Source organism: Hippocampus bargibanti, linkage group LG20, assembly GCF_051943395.1.
Source record: "Hippocampus bargibanti isolate YZ-2025 linkage group LG20, ASM5194339v1, whole genome shotgun sequence".
Lineage (NCBI taxonomy): Eukaryota > Metazoa > Chordata > Actinopteri > Syngnathiformes > Syngnathidae > Hippocampus > Hippocampus bargibanti.
Window position 1 is genome coordinate 9,465,556 of NC_142753.1, and position 24,813 is coordinate 9,490,368.

The 24,813-nt window shown below is 42.1% G+C and overlaps 1 protein-coding gene and 11 non-coding genes across 15 annotated transcripts in view; 11 read left to right on the plus strand and 1 right to left on the minus strand.

Moving 5' to 3' along the window:
• Positions 1-24,813, minus strand: part of rbms3 (RNA binding motif, single stranded interacting protein) — a 159,698-nt gene that overhangs the window by 127,982 nt on the left and 6,903 nt on the right. The window lies entirely within an intron of this gene.
• trnal-caa (transfer RNA leucine (anticodon CAA)) lies at positions 809-921 on the plus strand. Its single transcript has 2 exons — positions 809-846; positions 876-921. It is a non-coding gene; the product is annotated as a tRNA-Leu (tRNA).
• On the plus strand, positions 1,171-1,283 carry trnal-caa (transfer RNA leucine (anticodon CAA)). The gene is made up of 2 exons: positions 1,171-1,208; positions 1,238-1,283. It is a non-coding gene; the product is annotated as a tRNA-Leu (tRNA).
• Positions 1,352-1,464, plus strand: trnal-caa (transfer RNA leucine (anticodon CAA)). Its single transcript has 2 exons — positions 1,352-1,389; positions 1,419-1,464. It is a non-coding gene; the product is annotated as a tRNA-Leu (tRNA).
• Positions 1,533-1,645, plus strand: trnal-caa (transfer RNA leucine (anticodon CAA)). Its single transcript has 2 exons — positions 1,533-1,570; positions 1,600-1,645. It is a non-coding gene; the product is annotated as a tRNA-Leu (tRNA).
• On the plus strand, positions 1,714-1,826 carry trnal-caa (transfer RNA leucine (anticodon CAA)). The gene is made up of 2 exons: positions 1,714-1,751; positions 1,781-1,826. It is a non-coding gene; the product is annotated as a tRNA-Leu (tRNA).
• trnal-caa (transfer RNA leucine (anticodon CAA)) lies at positions 1,895-2,007 on the plus strand. The gene is made up of 2 exons: positions 1,895-1,932; positions 1,962-2,007. It is a non-coding gene; the product is annotated as a tRNA-Leu (tRNA).
• trnal-caa (transfer RNA leucine (anticodon CAA)) lies at positions 2,059-2,171 on the plus strand. Its single transcript has 2 exons — positions 2,059-2,096; positions 2,126-2,171. It is a non-coding gene; the product is annotated as a tRNA-Leu (tRNA).
• Positions 2,240-2,352, plus strand: trnal-caa (transfer RNA leucine (anticodon CAA)). The gene is made up of 2 exons: positions 2,240-2,277; positions 2,307-2,352. It is a non-coding gene; the product is annotated as a tRNA-Leu (tRNA).
• On the plus strand, positions 2,406-2,518 carry trnal-caa (transfer RNA leucine (anticodon CAA)). Its single transcript has 2 exons — positions 2,406-2,443; positions 2,473-2,518. It is a non-coding gene; the product is annotated as a tRNA-Leu (tRNA).
• trnal-caa (transfer RNA leucine (anticodon CAA)) lies at positions 2,587-2,699 on the plus strand. Its single transcript has 2 exons — positions 2,587-2,624; positions 2,654-2,699. It is a non-coding gene; the product is annotated as a tRNA-Leu (tRNA).
• On the plus strand, positions 2,768-2,880 carry trnal-uaa (transfer RNA leucine (anticodon UAA)). Its single transcript has 2 exons — positions 2,768-2,805; positions 2,842-2,880. It is a non-coding gene; the product is annotated as a tRNA-Leu (tRNA).

A 24,813-nucleotide genomic window follows, 5' to 3' on the forward strand; every position in this document is an offset into this window, starting at 1 on the left:
TGCAAGGTTATCAAAGGTTAAATAAAAACAAAAAAAATGAACCCCCTGGGATTAACAATGCATGTAGGTGGGGCATGACACATGTACCCATAAAGATCAGCAATTTTTCCCTTTGCGTGAACATTTTAGCCCACTAGCTCTCTGTCTTCATGTGGCCCCGTGAATATTCAACTCAGTCAACATACTATATAGCATCCACAAGATGTATCATACTTACTTAGCACGCTCATAAATATTTTGATATGACACAAGCTCTAAACCTCCCCTGCATTGCCCGCTCACTAAATTAGGGATGTGTAAAATATTCCGCTTGTCTAAAATACAGTGTGGCAAATTGGATCCCCGGTAATCCTCTGTCGCAGCATGTCACATCTGTGTAGGGAGAAGAGAGAATGAAGATTTTTTTCTCATTTACCTCCTGGAGAGTTTTGAAGTGTCATAAACAGCAGTTCTGCTAGACATGCTCGTGTAGTGCTCTCAAAATATCTTATTTTTGTGTTTGTTTGTCTCTCCCTCCCTGTATGAATTCAGCCGAGTTTTGAAGTGAGAGGCCTTGATTCCATATTTCTCAGTGGGTGAAGATGGGGAACCAACAAGTGAAGATGGAAGGAGTCTCAACTGTCAAGAGTCAGGGTGGCCGAGTTGTCTAAGTCGCCGGACTCAAGCTCTGAACCTGTCCCTATTGAGTTGAGATTTCTGTTCTCCAGATGGAGGTGTGGGTTCAAATCCCACTCCTGACATGTACTTTAGAATATAAGGGATTTCACCTTTAAAATCAACCACTAGAAAAGAGACGCTGCCATTGTCTGTCAGGATGGCCGAGCGGTCTAAGGCGCCAGACTCAAGGTATTGGCTCTTCCCTGATCAACTGGGGCTTCTGGTCTCTGGATAGAGGCGTGGGTTCAAATCCCACTCCTGACATGAAGTTTTGAATGAAAAGGATTTTACCTTTAAAATCTGCCTCTAGAAAAGAGACTCTGCCATTGTCTGTCTGGATGGCCGAGGGGTCTAAGGCGCCAGACTCCAGGTGTGGACCCTTCCATGATCAATTGGTGTTCCTGGTCTCTGCATAGAGGCCGGGGTTCAAATCCCACTCCTGACATGTACTTTTAAATATAAAGTATTTTACATTTCAAATCAAACACTAGAATAGAGACTATATGCTCAGCTGTCAGGATGGCCGAGCGGTCTAAGGCGCCAGACTCAAGGTATGGACCCTTCCCTGATCAATTGGGGTTTCTGGTCTCTGGATAGAGGCGTGGGTTCAAATCCCACTCCTGACATGAAGTTTTGAATGAAAAGGATTTCACCTTTGAAATCTGCCTCTAGAAAAGAGACTCTGGCATTGTCTGTCAGGATGGCCGAGTGGTCTAAGGCGCCAGACTCAAGGTATGGAACCTTCCATGATCAATTGGGGTTTCTGGTCTCTGAAGAGAGGCGTGGGTTCAAATCCCACTCCTGACATGTACTTTTAAATATAAAGTATTTCACATTTAAAATTAAACACTAGAACAGAGACTATATACCTAGCTGTCAGGATGGCCGAGCGGTCTAAGGCGCCAGACTCAAGGTATGGAACCTTCCATGAGCAATTGGGGTTTCTGGTCTCTGAATAGAGGCGTGGGTTCAAATCCCACTCCTGACATGAAGTTTTGAATGAAAAGGATTTCACCTTTGAAATCTGCCTCTAGAAAAGAGACTCTGCCATTGTCTGTCAGGATGGCCGAGCGGTCTAAGGCGCCAGACTCAAGGTATGGAACCTTCCATGATCAATTGGGGTTTCTGGTCTCTGCATAGAGGCGTGGGTTCAAATCCCACTCCTGACATGAAGTTTTGAATGAAAAGGATTTTACCTTTAAAATCTGCCTCCAGAAAGGAGACTCTGGCATCGTCTGTCAGGATGGCCGAGTGGTCTAAGGCGCCAGACTCAAGGTATGGAACCTTCCATGATCAATTGGGGTTTCTGGTCTCTGAAGAGAGGCGTGGGTTCAAATCCCACTCCTGACATGTACTTTTAAATATAAAGTATTTCACATTTAAAATTAAACACTTTTAGCTGTCAGGATGGCCGAGCGGTCTAAGGCGCCAGACTCAAGGTATGGAACCTTCCATGAGCAATAGGGGTTTCTGGTCTCTGAATAGAGGCGTGGGTTCAAATCCCACTCCTGACATGAAGTTTTGAATGAAAAGGATTTCACCTTTGAAATCTGCCTCTAGAAAAGAGACTCTGGTAGCGTCTGTCAGGATGGCCGAGTGGTCTAAGGCGCCAGACTCAATGTATGGAACCTTCCATGATCAATTGGGGTTTCTGGTCTCTGAAGAGGGGCGTGGGTTCAAATCCCACTCCTGTCATGAAGTTTTGAATGAAAAGGATTGCCTCCAGAAAGGAGACTCTGGCATCGTCTGTCAGGATGGCCGAGTGGTCTAAGGCGCCAGACTCAAGGTATGGAACCTTCCATGAGCAATTGGGGTTTCTGGTCTCTGAATAGAGGCGTGGGTTCAAATCCCACTCCTGACATGAAGTTTTGAATGAAAAGGATTTCACCTTTGAAATCTGCCTCTAGAAAAGAGACTCTGCCATTGTCTGTCAGGATGGCCGAGCGGTCTAAGGCGCCAGACTCAAGGTATGGACCCTTCCATGAGCAATTGGGGTTTCTGGTCTCTGAATAGAGGCGTGGGTTCAAATCCCACTCCTGACATGTACTTTTGGATCAAAGGGCTTGAACATTTAAAATCTACCAACAGAAAATAGACCGACCAAGGAGCTGTCAGGATGGCCGAGTGGTCTAAGGCGCCTGGCTTAAGTTGTGAACCCTTCCCTAATCAATTGGGTTTTCTGGTCTCTGGATGGAGCCGTGGGTTCAAATCCCACTCCTGACAGGAAGTTTTGAATGAAGGAGATTTCACCTTTCATATCTACCACCAGAAAAGTGACTTTGCCATCGCCTGTCAGGATGGGCTAGCAGTCTAAGGCGCCAGACTCAGGTGGTAACCCTTCCCGAATCAACTGGGTTTTCTAGTCTCAGGATGGAGGTGATGATTCAAATCCCACTCTTGACAAATGATTTTGCTTATGTGCTGATTGACATTGCTGTTTTTTCTCCACCAGAGAGGTCTGTTGCAGTTTTGAGGATAGCTTGCTCAATATTGCATCATCAAATGTGGAAATAAAACTTGCTGAGTGTACACAAGGTACCATTGCGATGTCTGGTAGAAAAGATTGGACACAGCTTCCATTTCTCCCTTCCTCCCTGTGCAGTTATCGCTGGGGGAGAGTGGAGTGAGCATCAGCTTTGTAATTGGCCATGATTTATAGGTGGTCTAAAAAGCCTGCGAGACCTTGCAGCACACAAGTATTGGGTGACTATGGTCTACACAGTCAATATCACAAAAGTGACCTGGACGCAAAATTTTTCTTCACATCCAGAACAAAAATACATCCACACATTTTTACACCATGTCTTATTTATTGTTCGATTTCTACTGCGGATGCTGGTTCACACGCAGAGTACAAGAGCCTCTCCCCTCATGCTAAATTAATTCATTCTGGCAATGTCTTTGCAAAGACTCTTAAAAGACAAGCATATTCCCAGAGGCATCACTTCCAAACTGCCAGAACCAACAGCTCACACTGCATAGACTGCAGCTCTGCAATACAGGAATAACACAAATCCTCCAATCCGTCCCAGATAGCTGCTTGCGACCCTTTAGCTCTTTAAACACGTGTTTTGAGAATCCTAGCTCCGTCTCGTAAGATGACGGCGGGGGTTGGTGAAAGACGAGCAAACTGGCGCTATTGTCTTTATCCCTTTTGTCTACGGTTTTTATGCGACCGCTGAGGTAAACCCAATGGCTCGAGGCGCGAATGGTAAATCATTCCAGAGTCACCGGGGAGTGCTCTGGCGTCTACGGCCAAATGTTCTCTATCAGGAGATAGAGATGCAGAATGAAGAGCGTGACAACCAAAAAATGAGGATCGGACAGTGAAAAAAAAAATCACAAGAATCACACAGCGGAAGGTGCAAATAAATGGACTAAGATCACAACAAAAAGCGAAACAAAGGTGGCTTGAGATTTAATGATTCTTTTTGCAAAGAATAATAAAACACACACGCCATAAATGGGGTTTGAGGCACCAGCGTAGACCAACAAAACACCGGACAATAGTTCACCGCGCCAATTATAAAAGTGCTGATACATACAGATTCAAATCCGCCATTTTTTTGTGTGTGTGTTCCACTGTTGTTTTTTTCTTTCTCTCTCTTTTTGGTCTCACTCTAAATTTCTGGTAAGATAAGAGCAAGACGTTATGTTCCATAGCAAGACACATGTATCTTGATACAAAGCACCGGAGTTTTAATAGAAACCATTTCTCTCCAAAAAGGGTTACACGGATAGGATGCCATTCACGTTATCTTATGACAAATCAGAGTGTGAATAACACAGGCCTTGGAAGTAATGTTAAAACAAAATGGGGGAGGGCCGAATGGGTGGTCCAATGTCTGGAACATGTGAATTCAAATAATTTGAGTTGGAAAGCAAGTGAAAGACTTTCAATCTGCAACTGATTTTCAATGTCGAGACATACAATACAGCTATCAAATGCTAATCAGTGCGGTTTGTCGAAAAAGAGTTTGTCACATACAATGGTACCGTCTAATGGTATGTTCCAGTTCGCAGCTGCATGTACGTGATGTAAAGTATCTCTATCCTACCTCCGTTGATCCTAAAGACCATATTTTCCGGTGTATATGCCTTGATTCTCTTCAAAAGATAACCCGTAAACATTGGTTATCGGCAGACATTAACAACCAGTCAGTTGGTGTCACGCAAAAAAAAAACAAAAGCTGAAGAGTGATTAGCTCCAATGGCTGTGGCAGCCATATGGCATCAAAACAGCATACAGTGAATTTGCGGGCGCAGCCAAATTGAAACTGGACGGATGTAAATATTTGGGTTGATTTGTCATCATTACAGCCAGCTGGCTCCATTTGCGCGCTAGCCCGTGAGTGAGCGGAGAGTCAAAGGATAGATGGAGTGAGATAATGGCAGGACAGACAATTTATTTTCGAGAGAGTCCGCACGCTGTATTTGAAGGTCTCCACAGACGCATCTCTAAAATCGCAAATTCCACAATATTACAGAGTTACTGATCCCTATTTTTTTGTTTTTATGCTTTAACCCTATAATGACATTTGTATCATATTTGATACGTGGGTTCCTGAGACCTCTATCTCACATTCATGATGAATTATTTCATAAAAAAAAACACTTTGTATGTGATCTGATACTTGCATGTTGCCCTCCGGTGCATGATGATCCATCTACAGCAAAGGTGTCAAAGTCACGGCCCGGGGGCCAAATCCGGCCCGCGAAAGCAAATTAACTTGTGAGATTCCATGATGCTTGTTCAAATCTGAATATATGAATATAAATCTTATATATGTATTTGTTTGTATATATACAGTAAAGTCTCGTTATATCGATATCGGATATATCGATAGTCCTGGTTATATCGATACTATTTCTATGCACGCACGGAGAAAATTACATGCAAACAGGGTCGGATATATCGATAGTCCCGGTTATATCGATATTTTTTCGTACTCCCTTGAATATTGATATAACGAGACTTTACTATATATATATATGTATTTCTTTGTAGGTTTGTTTATTCATTCTAATCATGAAATAACTTCCGGGTTGAGTGAACGCTGGCGCATGTGGCTACCACTGCTCAGATGAGGACCGAAACATCCGACACCTTCAAAGAAGTACAGATGATGGCTGAAGAAACCTTTTCATCAATGAGCAGTTTTCCTAGCTGCAATCTATTTGTACGATCATTTAATTTCATGATGGATGTTATTGTCTCCGCCGTAGAAGATTTCGAGAACTCTTACAGCTCTTATCAGACCATTCGCATGTATTAGAAATAATGTGGCCCTCCGGAGAGCTACCACCTGCGCTTAAAATGGTGATTTGTCATTACACAAAATGCGCCTGCATATTCAAAAACGCTAGCCGCCCACAGATTCACGCAAAAGCGGTGTTTTAACCACTTCCATTGTCTCTGAAATCGTTCGGCTCGGAAGAAAGTTGACAATGTGGTTTTTGTCTCTCAAGATATGTGAAACGACTTAACAATTGTCTTTTTAAGACCAGTCGGTACATCCACCCATGAATACGAACCGTTCCAGTCTGCAGGCCCAACAGTCATGAGTGAATGTTCCAGTTGACCAGGTGAGGAGAGTTATTGCTGGATTGTGAAGCCTTGTCGGGGAAGGAAGCCAACGGGGGACTCGAGACAGATTGATATGAAGAGGAAGTTAGTGCGGGGGCAGAATGCGATTTGTTACGCTGTTTGCCAGACAAATAAATTTAGCCCTCCGCTTGCAGAAGGTCAGCTATGCTCACATTCATAAATAAGGACGTAATTGGGAAGCGACAAGAAAAGAGTATGTGACTTGCTGTCTATGGATATTGTCTGTACAAGATAAACGGTTCGAGGTACAGAGTGTAGAATTTTGTGCTGTTTCATGGTGGAGAACTGTACTAGAATGTAGTGACCTAATCTCTACGTTGTATCGACACTGACAACCTTATTTTCGAATTTTTTGACAAGGTTATACATGCTGTAGTCATATTGGCGATTTTTGCTAGCTTTGTTGGGAAATGGAGTCCTGTTGTGGTTCAATATTACTTCACATTTAAGGCGCATCTGCGTATAAGTCATCTTTGGAAGAAAATGAAGGTTTTTGGGTGCGCCTTATACACCGGAAAATACTGTAGTTTTTTTTTTTATTAATAGTGAAAAAATATAATGTTGGAAATTTTTTACACACTGTCTCTTTAAATGTATCAGTCGTTGAATTATTTTTTTTAAACAGAAAACAATTTAATTTGGACACAGAAAGAAATTAAAACAATTAAAAATAGAAACAAGCATTTTTTATAATAAGTATTTATGTATGTATTTCTTTATGTATGTATTCACGTATTCATGTATTCATTTATTGGTTGAATGACATGATAGATTGCTCACCAATACAAAAAAAAATATGTTGTTTTTTAAAAAGTCCACTTACACCCCATTTATTAATTTCTATTATTTATTTATTTCTATTATTTATTCATTTATTTTTAAATTTATGTATTTGTGTATTTCTTTATTTATTTATTTTTGTTATGTATTTTTACCGGGTTACTACGAGTGCATGTCATTCCTGGCAAACGCGACATGCTATACAATTCTTCATTTATAGGCAACAGCTACGACATAAGGCACTGTTCAAGAGGTCACCAAAAATTCACACAAACACACACACACACACACACACACACACACACACACACACACACACACACACACACACACACACACACACACACACACACAGACACACACAAACACACACTCACAGAGTCTATTACCCAAATTAAAGCAAGTTGCACGTAATGGCACCCTGGTGTGAACTCCTCTTATTTCAGCACAATCTTAATCACGGGTCACACAAGACCATTATCATAACCTGCTACATCATTATTCCATTGTGCCGAATAGTGTTCGTACTGTAAATGTGGGTATCATAAAACAGTCTTTACTGCTACTATTTTATCTTCACTTGAGGGCAATTGCATGCTGCTAAACGTGTTGCCTTTAATTAGGAGTGCAAGAGAACACGGGCGTGAGGATCTCGCTCGCCTGTGACCTTGGAAAAATGCAAGCTACAAACTTTAGCAATATATAGATAGCTATCGATTAGCTATCTATTAGCTCACTAGCTAGCTTTCGATCGATTTGAGTTACTTCCGGGTTGAGTGAACGCTGCTGCCGCGTGTGGCTGCCGCTGCTCACCCACAGAAAACCTTCTCCTGTGTAAAGTGACCTTGAGAGTTTTGAAAGGTGCTCATAAATGAAATGTATTATTATTATTATTATTATTGGCTATATTGTATTGGTTTATAAGATTAGCGTCAGACAACCTTAGAGCAAGGACCCATCAAAGCAGAGGTCTGGCACTGCCACCTCTGTGTTTGCTTTCTATATCGGGCCAGAGCCAGCAGCAAAATTTTAGTTTGCTGACGAAGATTCTCGGATGAGGAGCGAAACATCCGACACCTTCAAAGAAGTACAGATGACGGCTGAAGAAACATTTTCATCAATGGTTAAAATGACAAAGTAAAATAAAAGCAGAATACAAGTGTACTGTGGACACTACTCCCTCATCACCCACTCTCATGTTCGCTTCGGGCCAACCTCCCATAACTAAATTCATCCTCAGCTAGTAGTTCTCCAACCACCCTCGCTTTACCTTCTCAATCCCCTTCAGTCAACTCTCATCTATCTCTAAATCCGCTCCAATCCTCATCTGGCTGCTCGTCCTCCATTTCTCCTTCCTGCAGCTTCCTGTCTATTTCTCTTCCGAGTCTCTCTCCCACCCGTTCACCTTTTTTTTCCCTTCCACTCGCTCTCAACAAGCCATCGGGGAGTTTTTGCATAGTGTTGAGTAGAGTTTAGTAGGCCAAAGAAGACGGCGTGCCAGATTCTGCACGCCGTGTTAAACACCCCTTCCCTCCAAATCCCTACCCTCATAGCGACGTGAGCATTACTCAACAGAAAAATCTTTGGGCCTCGCAGCTGCAAATCTGCCATCGCCAGCAGAACAGTATGCTAAGTCTTAGCATTGCAGCATCGACATATATTCGGGTAAAAATGGAATCAATTAAATGTCCTCTAGTTTTCGCATCTAACTCCAAAAATTCTCACATGGTGTCAGAGATGTTCGATTGGACACTGTGGACAAAGACTCGAACCCAGAAAGATTGTCTTTTACTGCCAGCAGGAGACGCAGCCATTCATGACAGACGTCTGAATTCTGCAGTCCTCTGCCAAGCTATTTTTTGAGAGCACTGTATATGCAAATTAAAGTGATACATTAGTAAAACATAGTTTTCTTGATTACAATACCACACCTCTTGAGTTTTAAGCACGAACAGCTGTAAGCAATAAAACATTGTCTCTTCTATGAACTGATACATTTGTAACCTGGCTAATGAGCACTTCCTGTGAAGGAGTTTCAAGTGATAAATTGTTCTGGTGATAAAGGAGTTCCCCAAGTCCTAAATTATGTCGAAGGCCAGATCTCCTAGATCAGGGCTGTCAAAGTCATTTTTTTCCGCGGGCCACATTGTAGTTATGGTTTCCTCTCGAGGGCCGTTATGAATTTGGGGAACCCATTAGAATGTTTAAATCCCTTCAAGTATTACATATAGAGCACACAGCAAATTAATGAATAACTCGTTTTCAAATCTGAAGTCAAGAATAATGACTTTTATTGTGGTTGACATCCAAAAATATGACATTATGGCTCAGATTTTAGCAATCATCATGGAATTCAACAAGTTTGATCTGCTTTCGTGGGCCGAAAAATATGATGTGGCGGGCCGGATTTGGCCCGCGGGCCTTGACTTTGACACCCAGGTTGTCTGTGCTTCAATTGTGTATTCGAGTCACACATGATGACTAAGCATATAACAGCATGAAACTTTTTTAATATGATAACTTCTTATTCTCCATCACATGTTAAACTTCATCGAAAATTTCAGTCTTTCAATCGATCCCACCTAACATTGGCACCAATGCGGCATCCGTGGCCATTTCGGAGGCGCGCTTTCGGAGTGATTTAAAAGGCAAGGAGTCAGCCACTCGTTGGCAGAGCATCTCAAGTTGTCAATTCCAATGACTTACGGGAAAACAAATGCGGAATGATCTGCGCTTCCAAGCAACAGTTCAATCACCGCTTCATCCCAAAAAAATGTCACAATGGCGTCATGAATAATAAGAGCCAGTGAAAGAATTCTGGGGGGGGTCGCAGGGGTGGGGGAAACAATAACATAAACTAAAAATGGCGGTCTGAGGGTAACGGGGAGTAAAAGAATGTTGACATCTGTCAAAGAGGAGAGAACTCGGCGTAGTAGTTGAGACCTGGTGAGCTTGATTTATTCATGAGATAAGTCACCGTGATTATGGAGCAGGTGAGCGTAATGGCGTAATGTTTCCTTCTCGCCTCAGAGACTTGAGCTTGATGTCAGGAGGGGTTTACTGCTTGCGACGCTTTGATGTTAAGGTAAGGCGCTGGTCAGATTGAAGAAGAAAAATAAATAAAAATAAAAAACTTCACTTTGCAGATACAGTAAAGTCTCGTTATATCGATATTCTCGGGAGTCGGAAAAAATATCGATATAACCGGACTATCGATATATCCGATCCTGCGGGCATGTAATTTTCTCCTTGAGTTCATAGAAATAGTATCGTAATAAGCAGTACTATCGATATAACCGATATCGATATAACGAGACTTTACTGTAATATCAAGCTGTCAAAGGAGATGTTGGGGAAACTCGCTTTGGGAAAATTGGCAGGTGTTATTTCTTGCGCTCGAAAGATCCGAAGCGGAGTTAACCATAGTGACTGAGGCAATGGAAAATCTGTCTCCTTTTTTTTAGGTTCAAAACAATAAAATGTTAACTCATTCTCTGCTATTCCCGAAATTATTCAGGATTTTTCTTTTCTTACAGGGGTGCCAATAAAGCACTGGTCAGACCTCTGGTGATGTTTTTCCCCTCCACAAAGGAACAGCATTTCCCACTAGATGGAAAAAGCTATCAACACACCTAAACAGAACACAATTGATGAGGAACTAGGTAAAATTATCGCAGAGAAAGCACCTACAAGGGATCATTCCTCAAGATGGTGAAAGAAGAAGGCTACGTTCCTCATCAAGTGTTTAATGCTGATGAATCCATCAAGCCATCAACGACCATCACAAAGGTAAATAAAATGAGTTTATTATACAGTACAGTTTATTTCTTTAGTTATAATACCATAGCACATTTATTGTAGTTTTAAAGGTTAGAAAATTAGAAAGTAGAAAATTATGTTTTATGGGGACCTGGGAATGGATTATTCTCATTTTAATGGTTTCCTATGGGCAATTAATTTTTGGGATACACACGTCCCGGCTTTCCATACTCTGTCTGGGAACCAATTAAGTTCGTAAGACAAGGTATCACTGAACCTGCTTTATCCCAATTTAAGTCTGTTGAAATAATCCATCAATAATTTGATACGTAAATAATGCTAGTCATTAGGAGTCGACGAATCTGAATTGGGTGTCTGATGAAATTATAGCAAGCAAGGTTGTGGTGCCCTTTTGGGATGTGGTGTATCCTGTAACCGATTAATTATGCATATCCACCAGCGAAGGAATGCCGCGCTCGCCCGGTGACTGCTTCCTGTGCATAGCTTCACCTTCCCGTCAACTTTGGAAAGGTCTAAAATTGTCACCCTGAAAAATAAATATAAAACAGAAGAGACTATGCCTTTCTGAAATCAAATCCTGGTTTACCCATAACTTCCTCAAACTTAACAATTTACAAACTTACAATTCGACCGTTTCTCCCTACCATCAGGTGAAAAACCTAGGTGTCATTCTTGACAGCACATTATCTTTCCACTCCCATATAAATAACTTAACCCGGTCTGCGTACTTCCACCTGCGCAATATCAATCGTCTTCATACGTCTCTCACTCCTCACACCACTGCTACCCTTGTTCATAGTCTTGTCATCTCCCTGATTGACTATTGCAATTCACTTCTCTTTGGTGTCCTTCAGAAACTTCTCCACAAACTTCAACTCGTCCAGAATTGTTCAGCTCGGATCATCACCAGAACCTCATCCTTGCACCACATCACCCCCGCCCTCCAAGAGTTCCACTGGCTCCTGGTCAAATATAGAATCAACTTTAAAAATCTTCCTTACACATTTAAAGCGATACATAACCTTACCCCATCCCCCATACCTATCTGACCTTCTTCAAATTTCTATTCCCTCTCGTTACCTCAGATCCCCTTCCTCCCTCCGCCTCTGTGTGCCCCCCCCTTCCACTCCCCCCCGCCCGCAAGGATACGAGCCGTCTGGTTCATTTTCCTCGCCACAATGACTCTTGTGTCTTGACTATTCAAGAGGCGGAGCTTTTTGTTCATGTGGAAATCTGCATGGCAATAGAGTAGAACGAGGGGGGAGGGGGGTTCCAGAAGCCCAGCCCCAACTATTCGACCGAAAAGTTCTCCGCTGAATGCGGAATAAATTTTCGAAGGACCTGATCACCGCCGATTTTCATCTTTTTCCGCAATCTTGTTACTTGTGCAGCGGCTCCTCTCTGAAAAGAATATTTTTAAATAAATTCTACTCTACCTTGACGGCCAACTAGGAGAGCTTATTAATTCCAATATTGAATAACAACATTTTTCTCAAAAAAAGGTTTCAAATCGAAACCAAGCCCCGTTTTTATCGTCAGTTTATTATCAGCGGGAGAGGAGTCCAAAGTATAAATTTGATGTTCCAGTCAGTCTTCTTCAATTGTACAGCGTGTATCAGACTCGAGGGTCACATCTTGGAAAAGATGCATAAAATACAAAGTTCGGATAGCCTTGTCGGAAAAAAAGAGCTAGGTTCATTTTGCCGCTCTCAATTTCCAACAGCTTATCTATTCCCCGCGTTTGAAAGGTCGGAGCGTCTCTGGAAGGCATCCTTAAACAGGCACTCACGTTTCTTGTCAGTCAAAGCAGAATGGCAAAAAAATATGAATATTGATATAGAAACAGTTGAGCTGAAATGGGAAGGCCATTGAGCTATCACTCAATTATCCTACAAGCGGAATTTAATGAAGAGGTAGAGCTTTTTGACACACGGTTGATTATGCACAGCAGGGTGCAAAACCAAGTGTTGATTTTTACTTCCTTTCGTAAGTAGAGGCAAAATTTTCTTTATTTGTTGAGAGATTTTGTAACTTGAAAATTTCGTATCAAGCGACGTTCCTAAGTCAATTTCCCAATGTATTTTCAGGTTCTACTGTACTTAATCCCCACTAAAGATTTGATGGAAGAGCATGTTTTCTTACAGAGACTGACATATTTGACAACCGAGTGACGCGGGAGGAAAGGGTGTAGTTACATCTCTATTTATAAAAGAGTGACGAACTCTCCCGCAGAGCATGCTAGGTGGCGTCAATCACCGTTTGACAGGCATGTCATTTCCAGAGTTCCCTTCATTCCACGTGAGTAACGGTCCGAAGGTGCTGTAGATTTACCGTGTTTATGATCGGACTGATGGTCTTATGGAACATTAACTCCGTGGTCACCCGCACCGTTAAAAAAACGGCAACATGAGCAGGCTTTGGCTAGCAACGCTCTCAAGTTTCAAGCTAGCTCAAAATCGGAATAGAAGGTTAACAAGCGGTCGACAACCTTCAATGGACCCCACCCCTCATCGTTCTCCCCCGCCCTGGCAGTGTAAGAGCTTCTATATAGACATGAGCTCAAGGATCATAGCACCTCATTGCCTTTGCTACTACCGCGCAATAAATTCTCCCTGCAGGAATGAATCGGTTGACCTTGAGGTGAGCCCGTGTTGCAAGTTGCAATCCAATGCCATACATTATCCTAAATGCCACACCAGTCACCCACCCCTAACCCCCTTGCTCCCCCCTCTTCTGTTGATGTTGAATAAATACTGCATTTATTCATCTGGTAGAGTGAGAATAATTATAAACCGAGGGTGCATGAAGCTCATTTGGGCTTAAATGAGAGCGGAATTGGTGTTCTTATGGGAACTGTATGCTTGAAACAAATCAAAGTCTCCCTTCTCCGTCGCTTCCATCACTGCTTGCAGCCGATGGCTGACACTTAATAATTTATACTCTGTAAGAATCGGTGAAGCCTAATTTGTAGCCAAGCTCACACCGTCAACACCGCAAAGACCGGAATGAAAAAAAGGCAACGCAGTATGACTTGTTTCTTTTGAACCTGAATGACAAACAAAAGATTGTTTAGTTTTCTACCTATGTCTGGTACACATACACATTAAAAAAAGAAAGACTTTCTAAACTGTGCAAAGATCTGTTTCAGATCCCACACAGAAATTTGACATTTAACAGTTTTGGGCTTCGTGTGCGTGGTGTGCTCGGATAATCGCAACAAACATCACGCATATTCAGATTCCCTTTCAACCACCAATCTTGAAACAAGTCCTCTGAGTCAGAGATCTTGCACAATCTTCATGCGATCGCTCAAAAACCAACAATGCCGACAACTACTTGGGGATTTATTTATTTTTTGCTATTGGAGGAAGCTGATTTGACACAAAATATGATTGGGTGGGACATTTTATTAGCATATTTGACAATAAAGCTGACTTTGACTATGACTTTTGTTGTTTTGGATTGGATTGGATTTACCTTTATTAGTCTCACAGTGGAGAAAGTAATATTTCACAGCAGCAAAGTGATGAAAGGAAGAGGAAAGGAAAGAAAGAAGTAGAAAAACAAAATACAGGAGCTGCTGTAAAGGCAGCCACTCTCGCGGTGTCATCTTGAAGTCAAAAGAACAAAAAAAAAATCTAAATAACAAATAATATGACAACACAAAGACCCAGACATGAAGCAGTTCCAGATGAAAGAAGAGAGGCTCAAAAGTGTCCTTTTCACCAATGGACAGGTACGTCATGTGGAATGTGCACGTCTGCTACAAACTAAATGTTGAAAGCAAACACGAAGCTGTAGCATTCATTGACGAAAAGAGACTAGGGTCAAATAAACTGAAATTTAGATTGTGATATTTTTTTCGGGGGGGAAATAAACTGTTTTTCAGATTTTCTGGGCGCCTTCTACATTCTTTGTAGAGTTAAAATGTAATTCACAACATTGATCGGATGCTTAACGACACATTAAGGGGGCTGTAATGTGTCTGTATAGTTTTCTTTTAGTGCCCATTGAGGGAAATGATACTTTGTAGAAATAAAAGGAGGCAGATGGTACGGTATTTGGGATGTTCCGGGTTGTTCCGTTCAGTGAATTAACCTAATGCCTGACACATTGCCCGTATGATTAGAACACTAAACTCAGTTGAATTCCCAATACCCGCATTGACTAAAAAGAATATTGATGGGCCGTTTTAAATAATGTGACCAGATTCAAACTCAAAATACAAACATATGCCGCTCAGCCTTGAAAAAAATCGTCTTGAATTCAACCCGAGAGGTTAGCGGTATGGCATGTAAATGAATTCATACTTCTCCAGGCATTTTTTTTTTTTGTCGTTTCACGTGGATGGAGATCAAGTCTTGTGAGGCATATTTTTCTTGAAAAGGTTGGTTGAATTATGAATTAGACGACCTCGGGGTATTGAACTTTAAAGAACCCCCCCCCCACCCCTCTCCCCATTGTAATTCTATCCACTCGCTTATGCTAACCTACACCGGTCCGGTTTGGAATAGCGGCACATTGATATTTCTCCAACAGTAATTTATCTCATTGCGAACTGAGGTTGCCGTGTCACCGCCACTGTGTTCGAGACAATTACCGGCACAGTGGAAGGCAAAATGCCCAACAAGGAAACAAATCGCTGTGGAGAGGCCCTCCTTTTGGATGACTCATTAAACAAGCAGGCTATCAGGCCCCCGTCAGGGGGCATGGGGGGTAATGGCCCTCAAAATGCCTGAACACGACCACTTGCCCGGTGTCAATCACTTGCCCAACCTTGGAATTAGATAAATAAATAAATAAATAAATAAATACATACATACATACATACATACATACATACATAAATAAATAAAGTGTCCTTGGGTGCTCTGAAAGGCACATGTAAATTAAATGCAATTATTATTATTATTATTATCAATAATAATAATAATAACAACAATAATTATTATTATTAACAACAACCATCATCATCATCACCAATAAATAAATAAATACAGTAAAGTCTCGTTATATCGATATCGGATATATCGATAGTCCCGGTTATATCGATACTATTTCTATGCACGCACGGAGAAAATTACATACAAACAGGGTCGGATATATCGATAGTCCCGGTTATATCGATATTTTTTCGGACTCCCTTGAATATCGATATAACGAGACTTTACTGTAAATAAACAACTAAATAAATATTAACTAATTCACTGCCAGACGTGCAAAACTATGTCCACTCCAGTGCCAGTTTTTTTTGTCATTCTCACTTGAATTCCAGGACCCACAGAATATTGAGTTTTAGGACGACATAAACATTCAATACACAGCGTTACAAACTTCAGATTCTCTTCTAATGGTGCTCTACGTCATATTTTCAATTTCCGAATAAATTTGTGAATGGCAGTGAATGAGTTAATCAGGGGTGTGCATGAGATTTGAGACTTGGTATAGCCTTGAGACGTCACCAGCCATCCACAGAAAATTCGGATTACTGATTATTCATTGCATGCGCAATTTTGTATAACTGTTATTTTGATGTTTTCACTGTCTCCTTTTTACACAATACACACAATAGAATATGGCGTCCCTGTGTGTTCTGTCTTGCAAGGAATGCGACTGTATTGATGTTATTTCAACCAGCAAATTCTCTTAATAAGGTTTTAAAAAAGTGGATTGCCATAAAACCATTTATAGAAGGTACCAAAATGAGATTCAAAGTGATTAAACAAATCCAGCACTGCTGATCGGTAAGCCAAAAGCCCCTCCCATTGCGGGTCATCACAGGAAGAAAACATGTCAGGCTTTATTAGACGATTGAAAGGCACATCGGAAGAGACGTGAGGGCAAAGTTATCACACCGGACTGCTAAAACATGCAGCGTATTGCAGAGAGGAGATTGGATTCCTCACTGCGGGCTCAAGGCAGCAGCACCGAGGTCACTTGACAATCTGCACTGGGTCACCGCTGAGGCAGCGAGCGCAACAAGCTGCTTTAAAGCCTTGTCCATTAACTCAATCTTTTTTTTTTTTTTTTTGGAACCAGCCACAAAAACAAATCTTCGCACTTTAAGAAAATTTAACTGCAAGGGTGAGCTACAAATTAAAATGTCTTATGGACATTAGCAAACCATATTTTTTGGTCATTTCAATGTTATTGTTTTTTTTTCAGTGTTACTTCTAAACACGTTTTCAGGAGGGACCTCAACAGTGCAACACGCCGAAACAGTTTACGCGTCTGTCAGACATGTTCGATCGGACCCCGTGGACGAAGGCCCATACAGATTGTGTTTACTGCCGGCAGGAGACGTAGCCATCCATGACAGACGCCTGAATTCTGCAGCCCTCTGCCAAGCTATTTATTGAGAGTATATGCCAATTTAGGTGATACATTAGTAAAACATAGTTTTCTTGATTAGAATACCACGCCCCTGGGCGGTCTAAACGCGAACAGCTGTAAGCAATAAAACATTGTCTCTTCCATGAACTGATAAATTTGTAACCTTGCTAATGAGCTCTTCCTGCGAAGGACTTTCAAGTCGTAAATTGCTTCGGTGATCAAGGAATTTCCCAAGTCCTAAATTCTGTCCAAGGCCAAATCTCCTAGATGAAGATGACAGTTTAACATGCTGTGTCTGTTGACCTCAGATTGACCCCAGGTTGTCTGTGCTTCAATTGTGTATTCGAGTCACACATGTTGACTAAGCATATGACAGCATGAAACTTTTAAATATGATAACCTCTTATTCTGTCTAATTTCCATCAGCGTCCAATCCATGTGACGGTTGTTGGAATGTGACTGAGTGGGAGGCGAACCGCAGCAGCGTCAAATGCACGTCAGGCGACTGAACCGCTGTGCCATCTGGGAACATTGTTTTTTTTTTTTCCGCTCACCCCCCTCCTCCCCTCGGTCACATTTGGAGGTTGACCAACATCCATTTGAAAATGGCAAACCGACAGCTGCCATCTAGTCTTTAATTGCAAAATCAGATATGATTGTAATGATATAATTACAAAAAAAATGTCAGCGCTACAATAAGACCTCACAAGATGGGGCGGTCGATTGGGGGGGGGGGGGGTAGGTAGAAAAAAATACATGGCATTGTGACCCCGCTGTGGTTTCTTTCTGCACTTCTGGCGAGGATGTCGGGCATTGCCAAAGACAACAATAAACCTAGCCAGTGTTATAATATAATGCATGTTCCTTTTAACATAATATGGGGGTTGCGGGTGGCGTGGAGGGTGAGGAACCTGAGATGCGTGGGAGCGTTGGGAGAGTGCAATGATGAGTTGGGGGGGGGGGGGGGACACTTGGGAATATGTGGGTATGTGGATGTTTACGAGCGTATACGTGCATCTGGAAGACCGAACTGAGTGCGTGGGCGTTCGTGTTGCACGGTTACGCGACAAGTGAACATGGAGGGAGATTTAGCGTACGGGCGTTTTTGGTATTTATTTATTTATTTTTATTTAAGTGGAGCACCTATTTGTAAATTAGAGTAAGTATGAAACGATCAGAAAATTCGAAAGCAATGAGACCTCTTAATTCATCATCATGCAAATGGCGGACACTCACCAACTGAAAACGCTAAAAACAACCTGTCTTCAAACTCATTTGCTGCCATTCCCGAATTTTGGGGGGAATTGAAAATGTGTGACGTGGAGCGACATTCCCGAATTTGTTTGGATTTTGGTTTTTCTTGTAGGGGAGGCTGCGATAAAGCGCTGGTCAGACCTCTGGCAATGTTTTTCCCTTCCACGAAGGGGCATCATTTGCCTTTTGTCCATGTTAGTGGTTTGTTAGAGCTTCAGCTGTTGTTAAAGCGCTACATAAATCAATATGTATGTATTATAGTTTGGACAGCTGCCCCCATTTCACGCTCAGATAACTCCAGCCCCATATAAATTAGGAATTAACTATTTTTTTCTGATGAAAGAAGAAAGTCTAAAGTTTCTTGTGCTGTATTGAATGTTTGTAGTGCTAAAACGCAATATTCTGTGGGTCCAGGAATTTGAGTGACAATGACACAAACCGTGGCACTGGAGTGGACACATTTATGCACATCGTCTGGCAGTGAATGAGTTAAAAAGTGAATAAATTGGCTTGGGAGAATAAAAATAAAAGCTTCTACTATGGCAACTATCTGACAGATATCACAGAAAGATGATAGTTTTGTTTTTTTCCACCAAGGTAAAACAATGTAAAATTATGAAACCACAACATGGGCTTTCAGACGACAGACCAAAAAAACAAAAATCGTCTTTGTTTGTTGTTGTATTTCTTGCTATTCTAGTGACAATGACAAAAACCCTGGCACTGGAGTGGACACAGTTTTGCACATCGTGAGTGAATGAATGAGTTTAAAAAAAAGACGCCAACACTCCATCTTAATCAGTCAGATTTTTGCATTGAACGGTCAAAAACAAAATAGCTGCTCTGATTGATTTAACGGCAGATTTTGAACAGTTGGCATCACATGAGAAATGTTGATCACAGATCGTCAATAGCAATGACCTAAAAAATACATAATTAAATAAAAACAGCTCGATAAGCGCGTGCTTACAATTTCTGATTTGATTTTGCTCCCGACTGCTTCTCTCATTTTAGCTGGCAGTAAATAAAGGCCTTCAACCCCAAACAGTAAAAAAATAAAAACATAATTTTGGGTCAATAAAAGTAGGTCACTATTGGACTGATAGCGACATCCATTTTCAAGAGTGACTCTAGCGTATTAGGCTAACGGGTGAACAGAAACCTAGTCTGTCTGTATAAAAGCCAATGATCACAAATCGCGGCATGGAATTGAAGCGGATTTACGTGGGACAGGAGATGTCAGACAATCTCTTTTCGTCAATGGGATGCTACAGCTTCGTGTTTGCTTTCGACATTCAGCTTGTAGTAGACGTGTATATTCCACCATAACGTCCCTGATCCATTGGCGAAAAGGACGCTTTGATCCTCTCTTCTTTCATCTCGAACTGCTTCATGTTACAAAGAGGGTACAGAAAGTGCTAAAGAATCTAAATTTCAGTTTATTTGACACTAGTCTCTTTTGGTCAATGGAGCTTCGTGTTTGCTTTCAACATTTAGCCTGTAGCAGACGTGCACATTCCACCATGACGTCCCTGATCCATTGGTGAAAAGGATGCTTTTGATCCTCTCTTCTTACATCTAGAACTGCTTCATGTCTGTGTCTTTGTGTTGTCATATTCTTTAGTTTTTTTTGTTCTTTTGACTTCGAGATAGCGCCGCGAGAGTGCCTGCCTTTACAGTAGTTCCTGGATCTAGTTTTTCTACATCTTCCTTTCCTCTCATAACTTTGCTGCTGTGAAATGTAAATTTCTCCACTGCGAGACTAATAAAGGAAAATCCAATCCAAAGTTCATCAAAACTAGTAAACGACTATCGTCTTTTCAAACTTTTTCAAAAATACAAATCTATCAGATTCTGTACACGTTTTCGATGTGACAGGAGTGGGCGGTGAAAAGGAGGTTAGCCGAGATCAGTCAGGGTGACCTCATGCGGTTGGCGCAGGGAACGCCGATCAGGTTTCCCTGTGTGCAGATTCCAGCTTGTTGGCCGCACACCAGCCGTGGGACTGAAGTCCTCGAGGCATGTGTTGTTTAGCACGTTAGCATGCGTAAAGGGTTAGGGGGGGATGACGGCGATTTTTGTCGTGCGTTTACGGGAAACGTACTGGAATGTGATAAATAAGTGCCGGGATGAATGATGTGATTTCAATTATTCAATTCGAGCAAAAGGGGGAAGGGGGATTTATGGAGCGGCCAAGTGTCAGTTGCCTGGAGTGAACTCGATAGACGTCCCGCCCCCTTCCACGCTTCCTGCCTCTCTCCTCAACGACACTATCGTGTTTCCTTGGAGGATCGGTTATGTTAGCTTGTGAGAATGCGAGGAAATATCAGATTTGACATGATATAGTTTAAAACCTTTTCCATACATTAGGTGCACCGCATTATAAGGCGCACCTTCAATGAATAACACCTTTACAAACCTTTTCCATACATTAGGTGCACCGCATTATAAGGCGCACCTTCAATGAATGACAACTTTAAAACCTTTTCCATACATAAGGTGCACCGCATTTTAAGGGGCACCTACAATGAATGACATTTTTAAAGTGTTTTCCATACACAAGGTGCACTGCATTATTATTCTTTTTTGAATGATATATTTTTAAAGGGTTTCCATACATAAGGCACACCGGATTATGAGGCGCATGGTCAGTTTTTGAAGAAAATATTTTCTTTTAGGTGCGCCTTATAGTGCAGAAAATACAGTACGTCATCGGAACAAGAAAGATCGAACTTCAGAAGGTTTTGGATAGCAAACGCTAGCTACTTTCCATGCTAAAACTCGACCTCAGTTGACCGAAGTCTTTGACTTTACGAGAGCCTTGAAATGATCATATGACGACGACCGCAATCCGGCCAAGTGGAGGTCTGAAATCCTCCTCGTGATTGACTCTCAACCGAAGCCCGAGCTTGGCACAGGCTGCTGGCAACCGTCACTATGGTAACCGAGCGGCACAGACCGACAGGCATCCTCCTAATAAAGCCTCGGAGGCTTCCTGTTCTCTGTTTTTTTTTTTGTTTTTTTTTACAAATTGCCCTCACGTCACGTGAGAGAAGGACAAGTTAGCGGCGCTATGTTAAACGTTAGCTCCAGCTCACTTTTCCAATACAACTTGCCACTAAATAGATGGACAGATGTCACACAAGGGGGTCTGTGGAAGTCGAGGAGGGTTTGGAGATCTCTCTCTCTCAGAGGGGTAACAAACAATCCACAGACGCTCTAACGATAACAGCAGATTTGTGGCAGCCGACATGGCCTCGCTGCTCTGACTGTTTATTCAGTGTTTGCAGAAAGGTTGGCTAATGTCAGTCGGGTGATTAATCGCAGGCCGCAAAGTGCTGCGTACACAGAAGCTGCTACGAATGAGGCCAACTGCATCTCCGACGAGGGTTTATTGCTTTATCGGCTGAATCCTAATGTGACCCTCTTTCCCCGACTGCCCCCTCAGACAATTCAGCCACAGCCGGAAAACACGGTTGCCCCGGTTAATTGCCTGATGTGGTTTAATTTCTGAATGTTTTTTTTTTGGCAGAGATAATAACGCAAAAGGATACGGTCGGGCAATTCCAGTCATCTGATTGATCCCCGATTTAAACCGGGGAAACCCACACACGAAGGTGTGAGCCTGGAGTCGACCTTTGAACCTTTTAGCCGCGAGGGGGAAACACGCTAACCACAACAACAGTCTCTTGTCATGTTCCCGTAAATCACTGGGCCACACAGGTATAAATCGGTTCACCGTAAAAACGCTGTCAGCGGTCCTATTTATCCATCCAGTAAAGCCATTTTTGTCAGCTTATCTAGGGTCAAGTCGTTGGGGCTGAGGGGGGTGGGGGGTGGCATCTATTGCAGGGAAGTCCAGAGTGCTATCTCCACTCTAAAGGTGACCGGGGCTAATCGTGAGGAAATATCCTCTTGCCGCGTGTTCACCCGGTGAGCATGTAGGAGGCTTCCTTATTTCCAAAATTTGGATTCATTTTGTTTCTCAAGACAAAAAAACTCTCACAGTATTCTCTTCTAAAAAAAGTTGGGGCCTCATATTGGATAGATGGTCCAAAATCCATAAAGTAATAATGGGGAAAAGGAAAAAAAACATTAACTACCCCACCCAAAATAACCAACCAGCAAACCAACCAATTAACCAACTAGCTAACTAACTACATCACTAAGTATATAACTGACTAACCAACTAACCATCTAACTAGCTGACTAATTAGCTAACTAAATAACTAAATAAACAATAACTAACTAACTAAACAAACAAGTAAATAACAAACTGACTGACAGACAAACTAACTAACTAACTAACTAACTCAACCACATTACTATAATACAACAACTCACAGACTATTTACATACATACCAACCAAACTATCTACCCAACTAAGTAACTTCCCATCAAACTAACCAACTAACTAAATAACTAAATAACCAAGTGAATAACTAACAAACAAACAGACCGGCAGACAGACAAACTAGCTAACTAAATAAGTACCCAACTAACTAACCAACCAACCAAATAATCCACCACGTTACTACAATACAATAACTCACACACTAACTATTTAACTAACCAACTAATTGATGTGCCAAACTAACAAACTAGCTACCCAACTAACTAACTTCCTAGCTAACTAACCAGCTAACTAATTTACTAATACATAAATGAATGGATAGATGCATATGTAGATAGGTAGATAGCTATCGAGATGGCTAGATTGCTAGATAGCTAACATGGGGTTGAATACAAGTTTGCATGACCTCAGGCGCCATTTTGATTTTTCAAAGAAAATTGAACATTTGGAGTCTAATTTCAGAGCGGCTATGTCCGCAGAGGGCTTGTTACACATCTCATCCCCGCGGGCTAGTACGAAAGTTTCCCGGACTGCCTGAATCGTCCCAATATGTTGCGAATAACATCACATATGGCGGCAACACGAGCTTGCAGCTGTTGTTTGGTGGTCTACGGATAAATAATGGATACAAGGATTCCGCAGGGGTACTCCAGACAGCTAATCAGAGGCGGGAAAACAGGAAATTAGCGACTAACTGTTTTTCAAAGCCACTGGTTTTATTTCATATTTTCCGAAGGGCCCAAGGACAAAACAACACAGGGCGATAGATAAAAAACATGAGCGTTTATCAACCGCGCGTGAGTAGTTAGATGCTAACGTTAGCATGAATTCAAAGCTTGCGCTTTCAACTTTAAGTGCATCTACGTGAATGCTAATCAAGATGGGGAAAAAAGCAGATTTCTGAGCGGCACTTGCTGAAAATCACTTTTTTAAAGCATTTTTTTCACACACTTGACCTTAATACTTATTAAGGTGGCAGAGGAGAGTGAAGCAGAAGCTCCGATGAAACAGATTTCAAATTCAAATCCAACGGAGCTATGGCGCCTTCTTGTGCATTTTCTGGGATGCTACATTGGAGTCCAGACGCCTCAAAATGATACGGAAGGACTTCTTTAATTGATTGCAAACATTTCTGCTTTCCTCTTCAAAACTATTTGAATCATATTCATAACTGGATGAGTAACAAGAAAGCATCTTCTCTGAATCTGAAGCCATTGTTTTGATTCTAGAGCAAGGCAAGACGTCCTGGTGTGACGTCACGAACAAGGGGGCGGGACCCTCTGAAACTTGCCATTTCTGAGGTCATTTTGTAGTATTGGGACACTTTAAGTCATTTTTATTGGTGTTTTGCATGCGACTAAAAATATCAGCTTGATGTATTCATTTATTGAAGAAACGTATAAGCGTAAAAGTTGCACGCCCTGGGCGTCCAGGCAGACGCTGTTTCAGACACTGGCAAAGGCCTCGAAGGCGGCAGGAGAAGTGTGGAAGGGTCTACCAAAGAAACCACCGGGGTCAAATCTAAGAGGGTGGCGTGAGTCAGTCCGCTCGAATAAAGTCAGGAGAAAAGCCTGTTTGCTCAGGGTAATCCTGCACTTGCTCGACAAGGCTTCGCAAGGTTCATCTGCTGCACTAAATTGGTGCACGTATCCTTATTTGTATAGAGGCTCATTGTGACTGGATGAGAGCGGTGGGGGGGGGGGTTTAAGGGAGGTGGGGTGCACCGACACGACTGGCAGCCATTCAAGCGCTCATGCCTATTTGCTTATCCCCATTCATGGCAGAATCGGCTTTTTTTCCAGAAGCATTTTTTTCAAACTAGGCGTGACACCGTGTTTCCACAACTAATGCAGCAGTAAGAGAGTCATTGTTGCAGGCAGTATATGCTATCTGGGAGGCGGTAACCATGGCTGCCTGCGGGAGTCATAGGAGTGAGACGGCACGACCGTTTGGCGTGTCTGCGGCTTCTGTTACCTCATGGGTCTGCGGAGCTAAACATCTCCCTGGCAAATACAGTAGTTCAATTGGATCAACGTCGCTCTAATT